Source organism: Dermacentor andersoni, chromosome 8, assembly GCF_023375885.2.
Source record: "Dermacentor andersoni chromosome 8, qqDerAnde1_hic_scaffold, whole genome shotgun sequence".
Lineage (NCBI taxonomy): Eukaryota > Metazoa > Arthropoda > Arachnida > Ixodida > Ixodidae > Dermacentor > Dermacentor andersoni.
In genome coordinates this window covers 148,854,467-148,874,089 of record NC_092821.1, presented here as the reverse complement: position 1 = coordinate 148,874,089, position 19,623 = coordinate 148,854,467, and the positions used below count along the sequence as shown (strand labels likewise).

The following is a 19,623-nucleotide window of genomic DNA, read 5'->3' as shown; positions in this document are numbered from 1 at the left end:
AATGGATGCTGATAGTATCATGAGTTGCTGGATGCAATTATCGTGTTTACCCAATTCTTACATGCACCCAATTTTCGAGGGCTTAAAGTAAAAGAAATCGAAGTACACCTGATGTAACATGCCCCCGATTCATAAAAGAAAATGTATAGCATGCCCACCATGTAGGCGATCAGAAAAAAATGAGACGCAGAATTCACTGTCACTAACAGAATTGTTTTTTCAATGCGCTTCCATGTTGATAGGAGTGTGTCGTCATCGCCAGTTGCACTGCATTGGCCGCAGATGCATACCAGGCACACAGGGACAGTATTCTCAAGCGATCACTTCTAGAAATACTACTACATATCACTTTCACGAGACACTGAAGCTGACTCGTCGAATGACGAGTCCGCTTCTTTAGGCCGAGTTCCTTAGGCCGAGTTAAGGCCCGGCCCGTGCCCGGCCCGACCTGCAATAAGGCGACACCGACGCAAAAAGAAACAATATCAGGAAAATCAGTTTATTTAAATGACCTTAGACGACAAGCATACTTTCGCATAAGGTACGCAGTCGAAATCGGGGAGCCCGACCGGTCTGTCCGAGACATAGAAAGCCTGGCCCGGGCCCGGCCCAAGCCCGAGTAAGAGAATCTCCAAATGGCCCGAGCCTGGCCCTCGGGCCGGGTCGGGTCTGGGCCGGGTCTGGGCTTTCGGGCCGGCCCGAGCCCGTGCACAGCTCTAGTTAGCACTACCATTTCAAAAGGTTTTCTCTGGCAGATTCCCCTCTTCAGGTGCCAGATAATTCTACCCATTGAAGATTTAGTTTCACCACAGCTTCACAACGTGCATAGCATGCAGCTTGATAATATATTCATAAATTTCAAACCATCACTGTATTTTGTCAAGTTTACAGAATGTGGTTTCCATGCAAGAAGTCTCAACAGAAATGTCAGACACGAGAACGTCATTCAATATTTAATGCCTAGGATACTTGGAGGAGCACCTATCCAACTGCTTAAAATGCCAGACATAGAACATTGCAAAAAACAATGAAAGAAATGAATCCACTACATGGCAACACACTGACACCGAGAGCAAGAAACCACCTGTCTACGTTCCAACTCATCATATTAAAGCAGTTTACACATGTTTATTCAACTTGCAACACATATGCAATAAGAAGTGTTACAAGATGTATGCAACAAGTTTTAAGTATCATTATCTTCAGTGTTCTTACTTTTGATGCATTGTCTTACCTCAGCGTGCACAGTTATGCACGCATTGCCTGAAGGGGTTTTAGACTGTTGAAGTACACATTCTGATATCAGCACTGCTTTACCAGTCAAAAGCAGCAATATGTCTTACATAGAATCAAATCTTGTTATAACGAAACTGGATATAATGAAATAATGGAATTAACAAACTATGTGAAATTCCCTTTAAAATCCCCATATAGATTCATAGTGCAGTACAGTCAACGACAAAAGTTTACGGACCACGGGATCTCAGAAAAGGTTCAATTTGCGAGCAGCCTGTAACAGCAGTCAGTAAAACCAAACATCACAATGTTTTTCACATGTACTGGGAGAGGCTGCAAGTGCAAACACTAGGCTGTGTGTGAGGCTGCACAGATATTCAACTTCTTCTCAGATTTCGTGTTATGTCACATTTTGTGGTCGACTGTATGTGCAATAACACAGTCAAACCTCGATTTATCGGAGTTCGCGATGTAACAAACTAATTTCGCGACACGGCTTCGATCTAACAAAGTTTTCAGCCATTTCAAGCATGTACTTAGGAGCCTGTATGGCTAGTAAATCTAGAAAAAAAAAGCTATAAAAATGTCGACCGAGGCAAAAGTTATTTGAAGTATCCTCCAGCCTGAAAAGTTTGAGCGGCAAAAACGCCGTTGAAGCGCGCGCGCCGGGACGCGGTATGCAGGAAACACCGCTACGCCATTGGTTGCGTTGGTGAACAACTCGGTGAAACACAAGAGCTGACAATTCCTTCTGCGCAAGGGGGATGGGTAGAGAGTGAACGCGTGGTAACGTGATCAAGTACGCACCAGGAGAGGGCGGAGAGGGCCAATAATGCGGTGCCTGTCAGCCTTCTCCTAGCGCTTGCGTCTCTCCATGCACGGGCCCCGCGCCTTGGAAGTAATTGCACCGCGCCAAGTGCAAAAGCCGAGCCGATATATTTGGTGCCTTCATGCGCCTTGGGTACCCGCGCGTCTAGCGTTGGTGGTCACGTAATGTCAAGCTTCCGAGACGCGGTGTGAAGCGTTTGCTCACATCGTTACAGTGATTTTGGTGATAGTTGAGTGAGATCTGTTATTGTCCTTGCTATCGCCATCAGTGCTGCACCTTTCTGGTGAAACTGCAACTTTTTTCTTCTTTTTTGTTCAGGACGAATATCCGTTTCTTGTTACCCTCTTGTTTTTAATTTTTGGCCGCCGGCTGCGGACACAATACGCACGGTCAGCCATGGAGTTCAAGATTTACGGTGTCGCGGGACGCAACAAATCTCGGATGCCGTGAGCTGCGTTGATGCACTGGTCTCTGCACGATTTGCACCGCACGAGCCGTTGAACCCCGTATTAACGAAATTTGTGATTTAAAGAAGCCTTTCGCTGCAAGTACAATTTTGTTATATCGAGGTTTGACTGCATAAGTAGTAGATATAACAAAGTAATTCTAGCTCCCCCTTGAACTTTGTTATAACGAGGTTTTGCTGCATTGTGCGAAGAAAACGAGCAAAATGTGCATGCATTGCTTTACTAAATGCACTTTATTTTGAACCTATTTAAGGTAGGAGAAATAATCACAGGTGATATCCACATTGCAGTTGGTTCATATGCCCCCCCCCCCCCCTCCCTCTTTTTATTTCCAGGGCAAACTTGCATCATCAGTCTCATCTACAGCCTTGGCATATTTTCCTATTTATTCGGTGGTTTTTTTCGTTCAGCAACGAGAACCCCCGCTGTTTTCAAGAAGACCATTTCTCTGGGAAGCGCACGGTCCTAATGTGATTAGGGTCGAGCAATAAAATGAACTGTTTATTACAAGTGCCCCGCCTATTCTTATTGATTTTGTTTCATATCAGGAAATGCGTTGAAAAACATGACATTTCCATTTCTGTTTTATAGGCAAAGCGCGAGAGGGTTAGCCAAGAAGGATGGTGGCTTGATGGACGCTGTATTTCACTTTTATAGGCAAAGCGCGAGAGGGTTAGCCAAGAAGGATGGTGGCTTGATGGACGCTGTATTTCACTTTTATAGGCAAAGCGCGAGAGGGTTAGCCAAGGATGGTGGCTTGACGGACACTGCATTTCGGTTCTATAGGGAAAGCGCGAGAGGGTTAGCCAAGAAAGATGGTGGCTTGATGGACGCTGTATTTCACTTTTATAGGCAAAGCGCGAGAGGGTTAGCCAAGGATGGTGGCTTGACGGACACTGCATTTCGGTTCTATAGGGAAAGCGCGAGAGGGTTAGCCAAGAAAGATGGTGGCTTGATGGACGCTGTATTTCACTTTTATAGGCAAAGCGCGAGAGGGTTAGCCAAGAAGGATGGTGGCTTGATGGACGCTGTATTTCACTTTTATAGGCAAAGCGCGAGAGGGTTAGCCAAGGATGGTGGCTTGACGGACACTGCATTTCGGTTCTATAGGGAAAGCGCGAGAGGGTTAGCCAAGAAAGATGGTGGCTTGATGGACGCTGTATTTCACTTTTATAGGCAAAGCGCGAGAGGGTTAGCCAAGAAGGATGGTGGCTTGATGGACGCTGTATTTCACTTTTATAGGCAAAGCGCGAGAGGGTTAGCCAAGGATGGTGGCTTGACGGACACTGCATTTCGGTTCTATAGGGAAAGCGCGAGAGGGTTAGCCAAGAAAGATGGTGGCTTGATGGACGCTGTATTTCACTTTTATAGGCAAAGCGCGAGAGGGTTAGCCAAGGATGGTGGCTTGACGGACACTGCATTTCGGTTCTATAGGGAAAGCGCGAGAGGGTTAGCCAAGAAAGATGGTGGCTTGATGGACGCTGTATTTCACTTTTATAGGCAAAGCGCGAGAGGGTTAGCCAAGGATGGTGGCTTGACGGACACTGCATTTCGGTTCTATAGGGAAAGTGCGAGAGGGTTAGCCAAGAAGGATGGTGCCTTGATGGATGCTATATTTCAGTTTTATAGGGAAAGCGCGAGAGGGTTAGCCAAGAAGGATGGTGGCTTGATGGATGCTATATTTCAGTTTTATAGGGAAAGCGCGAGAGGGTTAGCGAAGAAGGATGGCGGCTTGATGGACACTGTATTTCAGTTTTATAGGGAAAGCACACAAGAGTTAGCCAAGAAAGATGGCGGCTTGATGGATGCTGTATGTCAGTTTTATAGGGAAAGCACGAGAGGGTTAGCTAAGGATGGTGGTTTGATGGATGCTTTATTCCAGTTTTATAGGGAAAGCGGAAGAGGGTTAGCCAAGTAGGAGGGTGGCTTGACAGACGCTGCCTTTGCGTTCGTCCAGCGTTGTGTACGAAAAGGGGGTGGGAGGAGTTGATCGCGCACTAAGAGGGAGGCAGGTGAGCGTGCTAACTCTGCTGTTGCTGCTCGTGGCGCAGCTTAGCGCAGCCGTGCGCACTCCATTTGGAATGTGATCCACAGCGAGTGCAAAGGCTACAATGATCGGGATGGCTTTGTGTGCGCTGTGTTCTTGCACGCCTAGTTTTGGAGGCCGTGTTATCTCGAGTTTTGAAGAAGCGTTGAGGCTAAAGGCAGCAAGAAGGTCAATTCGCTCGCTCCTGCTACCACACTTACTCACTTCAGCATTCCGACAGCGAGCGTCCTTGGTCCCCAGAGTGAGATCTGTTCGCATTTGTCTGTGCATACGTGACAACATGCTTGTTAATTTAGTTTTATACAGCCGATGAAAACTACTAACCTTGCTTAGTACAGCTGTCTAATTCACTGTCTCATCGATATGATTTGCCTTTTGGGGCAAAAGTACAACTTTGTTGCTTAAGGAAAGCAGGTGGACAAATTTTGGAATGAGCGTGATTAATATCAAACCGCTATCCACTTCCCATTTTTCTCCGCATCCACTGCACCAAATTCGATGAGGTTGCACTTGAAGCTAAAACTCGTTCTCCGCTGACTGTTGCGAGACAATTAATTCAGGCCATCAATCTCTTTTCAAGAAATTTTTAGAAATCGCTAAAAATCGAGAAAGACTAAAGCACTTCATTAACATGTGTTTGTGTGGTGGGTATACATACATACACGTGTATGTATGTAATGACTAATTATTGTTTTTGCAATGTCCAAATCTAATGAGTGCACCACACAACTTCCAATTCAGCACAGTATCACATCGAGAGCACATATTTACGAGTTTTCTTTTGTATTGGCAGGCAGAAAAATGGGAGTGTGCAACTTTCTTTATTAAAAAAAAAATCTCTTCTCAAAAATTAAACAAAGCAAATAGTTTTCGTCTCGTAAATTTCTGTGTTAAGGGGCCCCTCACCAGGTCTGGCCATTTTGAGCTGACAAGCGCAGAGCATACATTGCACGACAACGATCGTGTCTGCAAAGTATTACAACGCTGCGCGCCGCGGATAGGTCTGAAATTTCAAACCAAACGCGGTTTTTTCTTCTCGCGGCCGCCGCGCTCGAAGCCGGACAGGGACGTAGTCGTGTACGCAATCTGACGTCGCTTGTGGTGACACGTGACTTCAAGAATTATTCAAGACATCTGTTACCTGTTGCTTGAATTGACGAATTGAAGTTTAGAGAAATAATACAACACAAACGGAATGTCTGCGTGCTTTTTGTTTTACTTCGCACCGCAGCAAGAGAGATGTACTTCCGCTTCGTATGCTTGTTCCCACGGTTGTGCGATCACATGCATAGGTACCGAAACTATGTCATTTTCTACCGTGTTCCAGCGCGTGATCATGCTCTGCGATCCGCTTGTTCTGCCTCAGTATTCGTGTAGCACTGAATTATATTAGTCATGTTTCCTTGTGCACAGCGCGCAAAATCGTGCGCTGCGCGAATGGGACAACAGCTAGCGCGCGACGCCGTCGGCGGAAGTGCGTCGCGCCGAAAAAAAGAAAGCGAGGAGAAAAAAAAGGAAGGCGGGGCCTGTGACGTATGCGTCACGCGATCCTCGAGGTCCGGTATGGGAGAACGCAAGGAAGGAATTTCGCTTGCGTAGGCTAGATGGGGCGAGTGGAGAGAGCGTCTTGTTTGGCAGTGGAGACCGCCTGCTGAAATCATGGGTTCGCGGCACTGAAATATTTCTATCTCGGCTATTAATGAGCCGATATGAAAAATTTTCGCGGCAGAACGCTCGCTAGAGGACACGTAACTTGCAGCTTTCTGCGTATAACCAAAATTTGCTATGGGGCCCGGTGACGGGCCCTTTAACGCTATGGAAAGAAAGGTGCAGCCAGAACGCAGGTATGTTTTGAGCATGTAGAAATACCTGTAGCGATACGTGTATGCGCAGTGTACGCATAGCCACGCGCGATGCCAATTCCGAACGTAGCCGCGTAGGTATATGCAAGTATTGATTGCCCGCATTTCGAAATGAAATTAATTGAAAGAAGCACCTCGGAAGGAGGCAAATGAAGGCGAGCCAGAAATAGGCGACTAGGCGACAAAGAATATACAGTCTCAGTAGAACGTGTGCTCTCTTTAAGCAGCTTTCGCGCGAAAAGTTCAAGCACAGATTTACGCTTAATCTCGCACTATACGCCAGTGCAGTCGGCCCCGATGGAAATCGGGTATTTATGCGGCAGTTACAACAAGCGCTTGCGCGGGTGTATCTGCGAAACAATATTTATGTACATCTCGGGGGTCATGTCTCTAGTGTATATTTCGTTTTAACTTCGCGTTCTAAAAGCAGCCGAAGTCGTTAAAGGGCCCCTGAAACGGTTCGGACAAATTTTGTAGACGCGTAGGGTACAGCTTAAGTAGAACATTCGCACCACAATTTAAGTGAAGCGTTACGTATTAAAGGGACCCTGAAACGATTTTGACGATTTTCTACAAAGGTACTGAGTCGTTAGAGTAGGTCCTTCTGATCATTAATTGACACATCTAAGTGCTCCGCGTAAAGCGTGTAATTTATTATAAGGTTTTAAAAATGCACATCGCTGCCGATCGGAGCACGCTGCTCGGCGGAATTTTAAGCCGCCCCTACCCATATGACGAAAATCACCCATATGACGTCAGTGGGGCGAGCTATCCGATTGGCTGACCAGGGCGCGTGATCAATAATTTTTCCAACATTATGGTAAACAAATGATCTTGGTAATAGTTGGAATGTTAGTTCATTTGTTTTTATAAACAGAAAGTAACATAAAGAGAATGCACAAGAACAATTTTTCAATACAATTAAGCACTTCCGGCACACAGCAAGTGTCGTCTGCTTGTGTTACAACGTACTCCATTTTGACGAGAGCTCCGCCGTCAGAGTCGGTCTCAGTCTTTTCACGAGCACTATGATTCGACTTTGTTGCTTTGTGGACTGCAAACGTAGCGACTGGCAATATGTCAAGCTGCGACATCGTGTCCCTCTGCAAGGCAGCATACGAGCGAACTGGCTGCTGCGCATCGGACTGCCTATCCGATCGGCGCCAGGGTTTGCGCGTTTGTGGTCGTCACTTTACACCGGAAAATTACTAACGCAATAGCGTTTCGCGAGTCCGGTATTAGGGCAAATGCAAGCGCAAGAGGACAGGGTTTGGCCGCTTGACTGTGCCGTAACGGGATGAGCCATGGGATGAGCAGAATCGCAAATGCGAATGGTCTGCACGGTGCAGCCACCTGGTGGCACAGAGCTCAACCATACACAGTAGCAGTAACGAAGTGTATTCTTCTTTGCTGCTGGTGTGCATTTTTCGCAGGAGTGTAATCATCAACACTTTGTTTTTATAAATGTTTAAAATGTTTTACACTTGGTTAGAGCAATATTAGCGCTTTGTTTGTCTGGTTAAGCGCTGCGCCAACAAGTGGCTGGACCGTGCAGGCCGATCAGGCCGCACGTACGTCTACGCTAAAGTTCCTTCATCAGCTTGAGTTTATGCCTCCATTCATTTGCCGAAATGACCAGCTTGCCTGTGGTTACCGGAATACCAGACACGTTCGGCGCTACGACAGAATGCTCGCAACGCACGCTGCTTCGATAGCTCTCGCTTGGGGTCGACGGCCAAGCGGCTAGCGGAGAGGTTTCACGCGGGCGGGGTGGGCTCCAAAACAACCAGAAGCGACGATGTGACGTCGCATCGTGACGCGAAACCAGTGAAGGCGGAGCTTAGCCCCGATGGCTCGGCGAACGAGTTGAGGAGGAAAAGCATGACTAGGGAGGAGGGTAACTTCTAATCGCTTGTAGCTCCATTAATACGTAACGCTTCACCTAAATTGTGGTGCGAATCTTCTACTTAAGTTGTACCCTACGCGTCTAAAAAATTTGTCCGAACCGTTTCAGGGGCCCTTTAATGGAGCTACAAGCGATTAGAAGTTACCCTCCTCCCCAGCCATGCTTTTCCTCCTCAACTCGTTCGCCGAGCGAGCGGGGCTAAGCTCCGCCTTCACTGGTCCTGCGTCACGATGCGACGTCACATCGTCCACTTCCGGTTGTTTTGAAGCCCGCCCCCGCCCGCGCGAAACCTCTCCGCTAGCCGCTTGGCTGTCGACCCCAAGCGAGAGCTATCGAAGCAGCGTGCGTTGCGAGCATTCTGTCGTAGCGCCGAACGTGTCTGGTATTCCGTCAGCCACAGGCAAGCTGGTCATATCGGCAAATGACTGGAGGCATAAACTCAAGCTGATGAAGGAACTTTGGCGCAGACGTACGTGAGCGGCCTGATCGGTCTGCACGGTCCAGACACTTGTTGGAAAGTGTCTGCGTTCACCCGGTCGACGGAACGCAGGCGTTAGGTTCACCCAAACGTCACGTCCGCGATGTCGCATTCATTCTTTGTTTTTCGCGTCCGTGATGTCATATCCGTCTTTGGTTTTGGCGGCAGAATGGCAAGCTCAAAGGTGAGCTACGGTCAAACAACTGGACAAAGATGTGGATCGTTTATTTTTTGGGGCTTGTGCTAGCGTAAGCTATCGTAAGTACTTCACTTTTTCATTCGATGTGCCTCTACTATGCAAACCTACGCTTTCGGCTGCCTGATACTTCATTTCCATGTTCCTTACCAGCTTATTTTCCTTGTGACGCATCCCGCGGACCGCCGCACCGATCAGCCAAGTGCTACAGTGTACTAGCGCCGAGAACGCATATTAGATGACACTGTTTATCTTAGGTTCCTTCAAACTTGTAAGAGCCTTTTTCACAATCACTTAAACGTAACATTACCTGGTTAACGGTGCTGCTACACGGCAGAATGTGTAAATGGCAGATGACCCAAGTGCGGCATGTGCGCGCACTTGTTTAGAGAAAATAAGGAGTATTCATTATTTATCTCGCAATGTAAACGCACATTCCTGACACATGGTTCAGGTCTGCCGTCCGCCGACTAAGGGCGGTAGTGAATGAAGTCGCTAAATGAGTGCTTTGCGGCGTCATTAAACGCGCGGGAAAAAGCGTTCGTTTACATAGTAATATGAGCCTTTACATAGCAATATAGCTGCGCTGTCAACAGCCATTCTCTGGTAACCTTTCTCCGCAGTGTAACGCTCGAGTGCTCTGTGCAGATGTGACAAAGGTTGTGTGTGCGGTCGGTATTTGTGATTTTCTAGAAAGAAGCTTCATTACAAAGTGCATGATCAGGCTGCGTGGTCGTCCATTCTACTAGAGCGGGACAACCAATAAACGATACAAGCATGTTGCCAAATAACCCTTAAGGTGGGTCCATTTAATACTGGTGATTTAATCGTGGATGAAGACTGGGATGTTCTCTTTATGTGCTTGCTTCAAAGTAGGATAAATCGTAACTTGGCCAACAAATTTTACTAGTGGTATAAGGTTTTGTGAGAAAGGGTGTTGTGTATGGCTTTGTAACGAGTCATTGTCTCCCATCGCACGTGTATATCCCGGCTGGAAGTTATGTTCATGTGCTCAAGAGTGCTTCAGGAACCCTCTGAGCACTTGCACGTTGATATTACAGCCACTTGTGAATTCTGGTCCTATGTAAGCATTAAGGGGTTTTAGCACTCATCTTAGTGATAACCTTAGACGTTAATTCTATAGTGTATATTGTTAACTGACAAGCTGGGTCTGGTAAGTTTTACATCTTGACACTAAGAACCTGTGGCATGATGAGTTTGTGCAAAAGAACAGTGCAGGTGCCATCATATATACATTCATTGTCATTCAAGCACACTATTGGAGGGACTCCAATCTACATTAAGTACAGCGCAATCGGCGCCAGTACCAGTGGTCGCTCAATGTGTGGTTTGGAATTTACGCCAGTGCAATAATCAGTACCATCTTCAATCACGCACTGACTGGACAGCGTTATGTGAACGAAATCCTTGAAGGAGTGGTTGATGAGTTTCTCAGCAAAGTCCGCTGTCACATCTTCCACTTCTGCTGTATCAGCAAGATGGGCCACCTGCATGCAGCAGCAGCCGAGCACAAAACTGGTTGGGTGCTACTTTTCAAATAGATTGGAAGGCACGAGCCTGTAAAGAGGCCGGCTAGGTCACCTGACCTCTCTATTAAGTTTCTTTCTTTGGGGTTATGTGAAAGATTGTGCCGGACGTCAGCTTAGACGGACGTCACATTAGTTCAAGGTAAGGATAACGGATGTCTGCCATAGAATTCCGGCATCGGTCATCAAGAAAGCCACTAAAGGTGTGATAAAATAGACAGTACTGCGTAGCTGCAAAAGGAGACCTATTTGAACACGTTCTCTAGGCTGATGTTCAACGCAGCTTACGAATTAATAGATAGTAAGAGCACACAGTTTTTTGTTGTTTTTTTTTTTGTCTGTGTGTGTGTGTGTGCCGACATTCTGATTGCCAGTTCGGCTCATAGAAGTGGTATATTTGATTGGTTGGTCGCTTTCCAGTGTGTTTATTTCGCTTTTATTTGTTGACACGAACCTGTTTTTGCAGCACGTGTACCCTTTCATGAAAAATAAAACGCTCACTTTATATTGGCTTTGGTCCGAAGCAAGTTTCTGGTGCGAAATATAACTTCGCCCGCACTCTTTCGATGCAGTGCGAGCAAAGTCTGGATTTTGAAACATTCTGTGCCTATTACATTGCTCTTCACATTTCGTGTGTGGTCAGAGCTGCACTTTGGCTTCGTTATCAAGGTGCTTTTGTTATCATTCATCAGTCGGCCTTGAGAGAGGGATAATAAGCGTGACGTAGAGAGAAAGGAGAAGCTGCGAAACCTGCTGTTGGGGCTCCTTCCGTACCATTATCAAGGTGGTGCGCTGTCTCTTCGGGTTCGCGATAGGCAATGCAGTTACTTTCAATCAGCTTATTTGAGGGCACTGCTTTATGATGCGGGTGAGAGTTCACTCACATGGTATTTTTCATAGTTCGTGAGGTTATTTTCCAGTCGGTAAAATTGTACGCAATTAGTATGTCGCTGAAAACACTGCAGTTAGATGTCATTTTGGGATGCCAACAAATGCCTCATTGACACTTTGAAAATTATGAGAGTACTTCTTGAGTTAGATAATTGTAATTACCAAATTAAATCTCAGTAACGAAAGAATTACTGGCTACTACTCCACTTTACTGGAAACAATATGCACTAGGTTTTCTTCGAGTAACGGAACTGTTTTCTTTTTTTTTAATCTTAGTGCATGATAGCTGTGGAACACTCTCTCTCTTCATCCCTATACCCCGTTTTCCAGTGCAGGGTAGAAAAACGGACATGTGTCTGGTTAACCTCTCTGCCTTTCCTCTCTTCTATTTCGCTCTCTCTATAATTCACTCAGTAACCATAATGAGGCCAAGCCAGATTCACTCAAAATCAGAATCAACAGCAGTCATGTGCGGCAGCACTTATGCTCGGACTAGCAGAAAAAAAAAGAGGCTGCAGTTTTGCAGAAAGGCGAAGCAGTGTTAGTGATAGCCAAGTATGCGACAATTACACGAAGGAAGATTACACCAGCAAGGGGACTCAGGCTGTGAAATTGAACTCGCTCCTACTATGAGGTCTTGTATATACTTAGCGCCGTTACTTCGGTGCTCAAGTCTTCGAGGTCAAACGAAGTTTCTTGAAGTGCAAGAAATATATATATATATATATGTATCGTAAGGAACCGCTTTATTCCAGCCAAGCTCGGACTACTACCTCGAGGATTAAACTGTGCTGCTAGTGATGATATATGCAGATGAAAAAGATGTGCAGATGATGAAGTTGAAAGTCAGGCATGTGTTGTGCCCATGCTAATTCTCTCTCGCTGTGGAAGCAGCCGCCTGGCTGCGCGTAAGTACTAGAAAATGCGTCAAGTATTTGGTTTTAAGCGGGAGACATGCACTATCTCTGTGCCACAGCAACGGGAATCGGGTGGCGTTCTAACAAGCGAGACATGGTAATTGAGAGGTGATGTCTGCTCAACGACCGCGCAAAGTCGAATAAAACACCAGAAATTTTTTGCATAAGCCAGGAACGCACAAAGGAGTCCAAAGAACTTCATCACCAGGAGAAAAAGTCGCAGCACAGTGGGTCGAGTCGTAACGAAACTTGCGAGCGTCCTGGGAGACGCCTGTGTTAAGCGGGGCGAGGCGACTGCACTCCGCGAGGCGAGACACAAACTGTTCCAAGAAAGGAATTGATGGGGGTACAGGAGTCGAAAGGAATGATACATCAAGAATGAAACTTGGTGAACAGCCATAGATGAAGAAAGAATGTTAAAAGCCAGTAGTACGTTGCGTAGCCATGTTATAGGCGAATGTCATGAACGGCAGGATTGCATCCCCGTTCGTGTGGCCAGGGCGGATGTACATCGCAATCATGTCAGAGAGGGTATGGTGAAAACACTCCGTCAAGCTGTTGGTCTGCGGATGGTAACTGGAAGTCGTCTTGCGAATTGTGTTAGAGGCGCACAGAACTTCGGTAAGGCTAGAAGAGAGGAAGACTGCTGCGGTCACTGAGGAGAACGCGCGGAGCGCTGCGGTGTAAGATAATGTTGTGTAGAAAGAAATCGGCGACTTCAGCAGCAGTCCTGGATTGTAGAGATGCTGTCTCCGCATAGCATGTTGGATGGTCTATGGCCGTTATAATCCAACGATTGCCATGTAAGGTCGTGGGAAGAGGACCATACAAGTCTATTCCAACTACTTCAAAAGGCGAAGCGGGACAAGGCAGAGGTTGTAAAGAGCCAGAAGGAGCTGTTGGTCGTTTGCGGCTTTGACAATGAACGCAGGGTGCAACATACTTCGCAACGGCTGAAGATGGGCCAGGCCAGGAGCAGCGACTTCATATTCTGTTGTAAGTCTTGTGGTAGCCTAGATCACCAGTCGTCGCATGATCATGAAAGGCTTCAAGCACCTCACATTGCAGAGAACATGGTATGACCGCGACCCATTTGTTGCCATCGATGTGATAAATGTTGCGATGTAAAACCTCATTGTGCAGCTTGAATTGATTAAGTTGTCGACGAAGTCAGGCATTTGGAGGTGACGAAGAATCTTCCATGCGTTGGAGAATAGTTCAGCAGTATGGGTCGATGCGTTGGTGGGACACAAGGACAGATGGGCTGTCGTGTCTTAGCCATTCGAGGGTTACAATGGGTAAAGCCGATGAAGAGGACTCAGGACGTACACAATCACGGAGAGGTTATGGTGAATCGTCATGATTCTTCAGAGGGTAGCAAGAGAGAGCATTGGTGTCTTGATGCTTCTTTGCAGCCCTGTAGGTGACATTGAAATCGTACTCCTGTAGGTGAAGCACACAGCAACCCAGGTGACCTGATAAATTCTTTAGCAATGAAAGCCAGCACAGTGTGTTATGGTCGGTAACGACTGTGAAATGGCGGCCATGAAGATATGGGCGAAATTTTTGCGCTGCCCAACAGCAAGGCACTCCTGCTTGGTTATGGTGTAGTAATTCTCTGCACTGGTTAGTGCACGACTAGCATAAGTAATTACTCGTTCGCGGAATGTGTTGTCACGTTGCAGTAGAATGGCACCGAGACTGACTGCTAGCGTCGGTGTGAAAGATGGTGGGCGCGGTCGGATCAAAGTGGCACAGTACTGGGTCTGACGTCAGGGCATGTTGCAAAAGCAGGAAAGCATGTTCACATTCGTCGGACGAAACAAAGGGCGCATTACTGGCGAGGAGTTGATGGAGCGGGGACGTAAGCGTAGCGAAGTTGCATATGAAGTGCCGGAAGAAGCAAGTCCAAGAAAACTGTGCATGTCTTTTTGACGCAGTGTACACAAAATTCGAGGATGGCAGTAAGCTTCTCGGGGTCCGGTCGAATACCTTCTTTGCTGACTATGTGCCCCAGAACTTTGATGGCCTTGCTGGCGAAACTGCATTTTTGTGTGTGTGTGTGTGTGTGCGTGTGTGCGTGCGTGCGTGTGTTGAGCTGCAAACCAGCATTTGCAAGAGAGGCAAGGACTTTATCAAGACGTTGCAAATGTTGTGAGAACATGGTTGAAAACACAATGTCGTCGAGATAGCACAGACAGGTTTTCCATTTCAAGCCACACAAGACTTATCGATCATGCGTTCGAATGTGGCAGGCACATTGCAGAGTCCAAAAGGCATCGCACTGAACTCGTAGAGCCCATCAGGGGTAGCAAATGTCGTTTTTTCTTTGTCGGATTTGGACATCGGTATTTGCCAGTAGCCTGGTCTAAAGTCAAGGCTAGAAAATTATTCAGCACCGTGGAGTGAATCTAGTGCATCATCCATCCGTGTCACGGGGTAAACATCTTTGCGCACGATTTTGTTCAGCGCACGGTAATAGACGCAAGAACACACTGAGCTGTCTTCGTGACAATTGCAACGACATGAGTGTCAACAGCTCAAGTGACAGTTGATCCACGAGGCAACAGTTGGGGTTCGAGAGTTTGGTTTATTGCAGTAAGCAATGCAGACCCCTCAGAGAAGCGAATAAGGCCAGGGGTAATCAGAATTGCTCGAGATAGGGTATGGTCATAGGGTAGAATGAGTACGCCGCCATCCACAATGTTACAGGAGTTGACACCTATAATCTCTTCTCTAGGTGGCCAAAGAACGTAATCGGAAGAGGTGACGAGACGAATGCGTTCTTCGTGGTTAGGAAAAGAATTGCCAGTGGCATCTAGTTGTGTGAGGCGCTGACGACAAGAGATAGAAGCAGACGCCAAAGAAGTCTCACCCCAAGATGAGTTCATGGGTCACTCACGAAATACCGCAAAAACAATGTGGTGAAGAATTTAGTCTATGGACACACGAACAGTACACGGTGCGATTGGACGAATAATAACGTTGGCTGCTGCACAAAGAGAAAGGCCGGAGTAAGGCAATTCTTGTGTTTTATAGAGTCCCGAACAGTCACATGGCAATAATCGCCAAGCGTCTTGTAACATGGAGCCACCTCAAAATTGCACCAAACAAAGATGATGGATGCAGCCAGTCTTGCCAGATAACTATATTTTGACTATTCTGTATTGTTTGCATTTATTGTGCAAAAGGAATTCTCGCAGAGAGTTTTATCTTCAGTGGCCTTCAGTTGACGTCATCTGCTACAACTAGCACATAAGTTAACTCCGTAGCACCACTAGGATGGAGACATTGTGTCGTGGGATGCTTCCTTAAAAGTGGACAAGAAGATTCTAAAGGAAAAGTGCGAGATGGTCACAGTAATAACCAAGGCATTTGGCATGGGAATGACCCAGCTATGAAGGTATTATCAGATTTGGACAAGCATATAATACTAAATGGCGCCTTGCATGAGTCCCAAGTGTCAAATGTAATGAGTATTGTGCATTGAAAGGGCCAAAAATGTTTTGTACATGCAAGGGAACACTATGGGCATTTGATAGCAGTTGCTTAGATGTACTACATTAAAAGGAACCAAACGAATTCCCTTAGACATAAGCATGCAGCAAATTCAAGGACTAGATGAAGCTTCAAAGAAACTGCATTTCATGTAGGATAGGTGTGAATGACCTTTGTGCATGAGATCAGTGACAAAAACACTAAATGAATGCAGTACAGTGTCTGTATCATATCTTGTGCAGACCAAACTAGCCTGGAGTTTCAGCATTCCTTGTCAGTACATTTAAATAGGCACTACATTGTTCAAAGTGCAATATTGTTCTACAAAACATAATATGGAAGATGTAGCATGCTAACCCTCGTGGCTCAACAACTACTGAACCGAAACCCCAATGAGCAGTGAAGCGTCCTTGTAATTTTCATCGTAACCATACTTTTGCTCTTGAAAGTGAACCTCTTTAGTGAATTTGCTTGTGTATTAATTTTGCTTTAGGCAAGTATTTTTTTATACATGTTAATGTCTCAATCCTGCTTTCTCTTTCCGGAGCTAAAACAAAATGCCTCTTATTTCAATTTGATCTTTTGACCTAGGAAGCCATCATCTGGTGCTGTGTACAGCAAGCACATGCTTCGGGCAAGGAGGGAGCCAGCACCATATCTACATCAGCAAGAACCTCGGTGCTCAAAATAAACATTTTCTGTGCAAATACCTGTCTTTTTATACTTCCAGCATGAATTAAGCTTTTTTTGCCTTCACATGCAGGAAGGTTTATAGGAATAAATAGTGACTGTTGAATGCCCAGGAAAAGCCTTGAAGCCATTCTACTTGTACAGTGATAAAGTACATGTGTACTTGAACTTGATAGTACAGCAACGAAAGGCAAAGTAACAGGCAAAATGCTCGGGGCAGCAGTCGTATAAATGGTAGATGAACACAGCTAATTGTGCTGTCCAGTTTCATTCAGTTTGACCAAGTGTTGCAAGAATTGCCTTCAATATGAATCATTCAGTTTAGCCAGCTAAAGTCTAACTCGTACAAACTTTGGAATGTCTGCTGAGAATTTTAGCATACATGGTATGTGTGCATCCTTCAGCAGCACTACAAGCCCAATAAGGTTTTCGCGTTACTGTACCCCCTCCCTTGGGGTTATTGCAGTGTCTACTTCAAGTGCTTGAGGGTATAATGGAGAATGACTCCAATTTGCTATAAATATGTGCAGTGTTGATGCAGAAATGAGAAGGCTATATAAATGTACAGGACAAGAGCTGGTAGGCCTGGTTATAAGCATGAATTAGAAATTTATAGATCAAAGGCAATATGAATACAATATGTTAAATGACATCCATATGTGGGAACTGCCCACATGAAAGGAAAGAAAGTGCAATGCTTGCAACCTACCAACACAAACATCAGTCGGGAAGGATTCTGTGAGGATCCACTAGGTAGACTATTTCAGCACACACTGATTAGGTAGAGCTCTAAGCTGGTAGAGCAAGTGGCAATCGTCACCGTGGGCTCTCGTGCTCTATTCATTCAGCGTGTGCTGGGATGGACAGTCCACTTAGTCAACATATACAGAATAGCCCCCCAGGGCTGTGGAAGCAGGCAGTATGTTGAGCTTGAGTCTGTGTGGAGCGCTACCTCCAGCTTATATGCCAAGTACTCCTGTTTACCTGTTCATTTCCACTGAGAGCTGAGCATGGCCTAGGTTAAGTCAGAAAAAGCAACCAGCATCCTTAGAATCCAAACAACTATTACTATTTGCCCTATAAAAGAGGACAATGAAGCCTAAAATTACACTTGATTTGGGCCATATTTTTTGCAATACGCCCGAGGATATTGGGATTTTCCATCAATTTTATCCTTCCTATATCACGTAGTGAACAACCTAGAAACTTAACACTTGCACAGAGCGATGAAGGGACAGGATGTGAGCGAGAAAACAGCACGACACCTGAGCGCAAACTATGGACTGGTTTATTTTTCTGCAAGTGACGCGTACATAAAGCCTACACGCATGCACAGGAGTCCTCTTCCCGGTCTACCTACACCCTCTATTGTCAGCGATTATGCTAATCTCTTTATTGCTGAGTGAAATAGACGGCAAGCTGACACATGAGCCCTGTGGGTCCACCTTGAGGTTGTATGCTTCCACGACTTCTCTTTTCCTTTGGTTCCTACTTTTCAGCAGAATCATTGTCTTGTGATAATCACCAGTTGATAGTTTGTGCTCAGGTGTCGTGTGTTGTTTCCTCACTCAAGTCCTGTCCCTTCGTCACTCCGCACAACAGTGTTAAGTATGTCGAACCAACTAGCCCACTGCTCAATTTTCCTGAACTTGAAAACAATTGTAAACTAAAGTCCGTGAGAAACGAAGTGTTCTGTCATGACACAGATTTATGCATGATCACTTTGCTATATAAAGATACAATTTTAGCCAATGTTAACGAAGAGCTTCACTTTTGGAGTTCACTTAAATAATGTCTGTGATGCATTGTGACAGTACGAGGTCCTGGAGATGCTACTGTGGAGATATGTCAACATTGAGCCTATTCCTGTTTAATCTATGGATAGATGCCTTCACGAAGAGTTGGAGAAACTGCACAATACAATGTTTTATATCACATGTAATAATTATGCTGTGATAAAGTGCACACGCTGAGCCTTATGTTTTAGAAAAGCTCAAGAAAAGGCTCCAGAATAGGTATGATGGATAGGCAACCTTTTATTTGGCTCTCTTCATAGTGAAGTCTAGACGCATCACCTCAGCCACACTTAAAAAATCTGTGGGCTCGTACTGCCCATGCCTTTACTGCACAAGTTGCCTTGGTGCTCCCAGTCTTGACAGGTAACACTTAAGCACCCTCTCATGCACATGTTTGTTTCAAAGCTACAGTTGCTAACTAAAGTAACTCCCACATGCGATTCTGTAACTCTAGACCTAACTGCAAAAACGCATGCAGTACTACGAGTTTGGCATAGAGTCCACATGAAATGTGCACAACTTCAAATTTTGTATAGGCAACAGATAACTGGTAACCTGTTGGAGTAACAAAATGGATGCCAAGGAAAATTCACCCAAAGCCTTAGGCAGGAAAATGAGGTGTTGTGATGAGATAAATAGCAATCACATTTGATCGACTGACTAAAAGCTGGCAGGGGTGTTGCATTTGACATGATTGAAATGAGCTGCAGCATGGCATGGTAACTGTGGCAGCCTTTACAATGCCATGCTCTCTGAATTACACTTATGTGCATCCATATGCTGCAGCGACCAACTGTTTTTATTCAAGAAAGCCAGGTTTGTGGTTCAGCACACATCATACGCTGGCAAACTCACTGATGAGTCAACTCCCTCAGATCATCCCATGAGTCTGAGTGAGCCCAGCTGAGCAGTATTTTGGCGAGTTTGAGCCCGAGTGAGCTCGGCTGAGTAGTATATTCTTATGAGTTCAAGTGAGCAGCTAAGTATAATTTTGGCGAGTCTGAATAGTGAGTTCCGATTATTTTGCCAACATATATATGGTCCGTGTACTTTCGAAATTCAGGAACGACACTTGCGCATAGGTTGGAAATTAAGCTTCTCGCCAAGTGACTACTGCAGAAATGATCATAGAGCTAGAGAAGAACGATACGCCTTAATGATGCAGCGTGCCGCGCGGGATCCGTGGTGTGCAGCGTGCCAGTGGATGGGTGCGTGTTTGGGAAATTAGGGGGTTTCGACCCATCCACAGATAATTTCCATAAT

At 45.8% G+C, this 19,623-nt stretch overlaps 1 protein-coding gene and 1 long non-coding RNA gene across 3 annotated transcripts in view; both read left to right on the top strand.

Moving 5' to 3' along the window:
• Positions 1 to 3,042, top strand: part of LOC126528970 (DNA-directed RNA polymerase III subunit RPC5-like) — a 32,602-nt gene extending 29,560 nt beyond the window's left edge. The window contains exon 16 of the mRNA XM_050176566.3: positions 2,868 to 3,042. The gene's annotated coding sequence lies outside the window, so the exon portion shown is untranslated. The remainder of the gene's footprint in view (positions 1 to 2,867) is intronic.
• Positions 3,043 to 8,974: 5,932 nt separating this feature from the next.
• On the top strand, positions 8,975 to 16,581 carry LOC140219905 (uncharacterized). 2 transcript variants are annotated; one of them, XR_011896181.1, is made up of 3 exons: positions 8,975 to 9,009; positions 15,117 to 15,779; positions 16,466 to 16,581. It is a non-coding gene; the product is annotated as an uncharacterized lncRNA (long non-coding RNA). The 2 variants fall into 2 exon arrangements; XR_011896180.1 differs by having other exon boundaries at positions 8,995 to 9,083.
• The last annotated feature ends 3,042 nt before the right edge of the window (positions 16,582 to 19,623 follow it).